The sequence below is a fragment of the Galeopterus variegatus genome, unplaced genomic scaffold (assembly GCF_000696425.1).
Source record: "Galeopterus variegatus unplaced genomic scaffold, G_variegatus-3.0.2 Scaffold1971, whole genome shotgun sequence".
Classification (NCBI taxonomy): Eukaryota; Metazoa; Chordata; class Mammalia; order Dermoptera; family Cynocephalidae; genus Galeopterus; species Galeopterus variegatus.
Genome location: NW_007728082.1, coordinates 193,601 through 197,120, shown reverse-complemented (window position 1 = coordinate 197,120; position 3,520 = coordinate 193,601).

Below are 3,520 nucleotides of genomic sequence, written 5' to 3'. Positions count from 1 at the left end.
CATGTGCTTTTTGTGGTGCAGCAGGAGGTTGGGTTTATTCCTACCTAATTCATTACTATTGTTATTGTTTTTCCATTTGTTTCTTTTTTTATTGTTGTAAGAACACATCACGTTAGATCTACCCTCCTAAATTTTTAAATGTGCAGTACAGCATTGTTCATTAGAGGCATGGTACTGTTTAGCAGATCTCTGGATCTCATTTACCTTGCATAACTGAAACGTATACCTGTTGAATAGCAGCTCCCCATTTCTCCCTCTCCCCAGCCCCTGGCAACCACCATTCTACTCTGTTTCTGAGTTTGACTACATCAGATACCTCGCATAAGTGGAATCATGGAGCATTTGTCCTTTTGTGGCTTATGTCATTTCACATGTCATAGAGGGTCATCTATGTTGTCTCATATGGTAGGATTTTCTTCTTTTATAAAGCTAAATGATATTCCACTGCATGTATTTACCACATTTTCTTTATCCATTCATCTGTCGATGGACACATCGTTTCCACTTCTTAGCTATTGTGAATGATGCTGTAAGATGAAAGTGCAAATATCTCTTTGAGATCATGGTTTTAATTCTTTCGGATAAATACCCACAAGCGGAATTACTGGATCATTTGGTAGTTCTACTTTTGATTTTTTGAAGGACCTCCCTACTGTCTTTCACAGCAGCTGCATCATTTTATATTCCCATCAACAGTGTACAAGGGTTCCTTTTTCTCTACATTCTTGCCAACACTTATTATCTTTTTTCCTTTAAATAATGACCATTCTAACAGGTGTGAGACGATATTTTATTGTGGTTTTAATTTGCATTTCCCTGATGATTAGTGATGTTTGAGCATCTTTTAATATACCTGTTGGTCATTTGTATGTTTTTCTTTAAAAAATTGACTATTCAAGTCCTTTGCTCATTTTAAATCAGGTTATTTGGGGTTTTTTTTTGCTATTTAGATGTAGGAATTACTTATATATTTTGGATATGAATCCCTTATCGGATGTATGGTTGGCAAATATTTTCTCCCTTTCTGTAGGTTGTTTCTTCACTGGGTTGATTGTTTTCTTGGCTACGTGGGAGCTTTTTTTAGTTTGAAGAAATTTCACATCTATTTTTGCTTTTGTTACCTGTGTTTTAATGTTATATCCAAGAATTCATTGCTAAGACTAATGTCATGAAGATTTTCCCTCAAGTTTTCTTCTAGGGGTTTTACAGTTTCAGGTCTTACATTTAAGTCTTTAATCCATTTTGAGTTGATGTATATGTGTGGTATAAGATAAAAGTCCAATTTTATTCTTTTGCATAGGGATAGCCAATCTTTCCAATACCATTTGTTGAAGAGACTGTGATTTTCCACTGAGTCAGGGGTGTTCCCATACACTCAAGAGTTTATTTCAGGGCACTGTATTTTATTCTATTGGGCCTGGACCCTGGGCCAACGGCAAGCTATGGCTGTAGAAATTGGACTGAAGACTGGGGCCACGGGGGCTACTTGACCCTGAGATAGGCCTGAGAACTAGGTCTGCAGGTGCTGGCCTGGAGCCTAGGTCCGTAGACACTGGCCTGCCACTGGGGCATGGCCTGCAGTCTGGAGCCAGGTTTCACTGGGGTAGGCCTGGTGCTCGTGTCTGTGACAAAGTCAGTGCTCACTTTACTCTCCTTCTCCAATGCAATCGGGTATCTAGCCTGGCTTAGAAGAGAAATGATGAGGATGAAGTGAAATTGTTTTTCCTACCCTCCTAAATGCACTTTTCTTATTTTTGTGCTATGCCCAGGTGTCATAATCTCTTATCTGATTCCGTAGCTCTTGTGAAGGTATTTTCATGTGTAATGGTTGTTCAGATTTGTGTTTCTGCAAGGGGATGAGTGCTGGGAAGTCCTGTTCCACCTTGGCTCTCCCTCCTCCAAGCAGTCTCTTATAATTCTTTTTATTTCTGTGGTGGTGTTGTAACGTTTCTTCTTTCCTTCCTAATTTTACTTATTTGAGTTTTTTCTCTTAGCGTATCTAAAATTTTGTCAATATTTTTTTATCTTTTCATAAAACCAACTCTTAGTTTTGTTGTTTTTTTTCTATTGTTTTTCTATTTCATTTACTTCTGCTCTAATCTTTATTATTTCCTTTCTTCTGCTAACTTTGGGCCTTTTTCTTTGTTTTCTAGCTCCTTGAGGTGTAAAGCTAGATTATTTCAGATCTTTTTTTCCTTTTTATATGGGCATTTATTGCTATAAGCTTTCCTCTTAGTACTGCATTTGTTGCATCTTACAGGTTTTGGTATGATGTGTTTTTGTTTGTTTTAACATATTTTGTAATTTCTCTTTTGATTTATTCTTTGAGCACTGGATGGTCAGAAGTATGTTATTTTATTTTCACATATTTGTAAAATTTCCAGTTTTCCCTCTGCTGTTGATTCCTTGTTTTATTCTTTTGTGGTCAGAAAAGGTACTTGGTGTGATTTCAGTTTTCTTAAATGTGTTAAGACTTGTTTTGTGTCCTAACATATGATCAATTATAGAGAATGTTTCAGGTGCACTTGAGAAGAATGCACATTCTGCTTCTGTTATGTTGAATGTTCTGTTGTATGTATACGCCTGTTAGGTTTCTTTGCTCTACAGTGTTGTTCAAGTTCAATATTTCTTTATCGATTTTCTGTCTAGATATGTGGAGGACACACAGTAACCTTTGTGTTACAAACCAAATAATAATTCACGAGGTCTTTAAAACAACATCAGAAAAATATTTTTAGGAACTCTAATTTCATTTTTACATTTACTATTTTTTCATCAAATTATATCAGATGCAAGCTTTTTATTAGCAAAGTTTAAAGTAATATAGAATAAAATAAAAATCTTCCACCATCCAAAGGAAACTAATTTTTTGTTTGTTAAATTTACTCCCTATAGTTTTTCTCTGCACATAGATATATCAAAAATGACTTCCTTTTCATTAAATATTTATTGAACATATACATGTATACTTTTCTTTATATGTACTTTGATTTTCTTCTGCTTTTTGTTTTATTCTTAGGACATATCTGTCTTTTCTTGTTAAACTATCAATTTTTTGTGAATCATTGTAGATTTATCATGGGCTTTAATGTGGTATAGCTAATTTTCTTTCATTATTTTTCTGACCAGTTTTTGAGCTTTTCTTCATTTTAATGTGTTTTACTATTTATTTATTTATTTGTCCTTTTTGAGACCAGGCCGCACCGTGCTCAGCCAGTGAGCGCTGCGAGTGCACCAGTCATCCCTATATAGGATCCGAACCTGCGACGGGAGCACTGCTGCCCTCCCAGCGCCGCACTCTCCCAAGTGCGCCACAGGCTTGGCCCTTAATGTGTTTCACTAAATCACTGAATTTTTCATCTATTCACAGAAAAAAATTCTAGTTAATCCATTTGTTTATGTCTTTGTATACCTGTAATATTTTTGTCACCTTTGCACGTAAGTCAAATGTTGACTAATTACATAATTCTTAGATTAAAGACCATTTTAATCGAATTTTCTGAACAATATGCCATTTCCT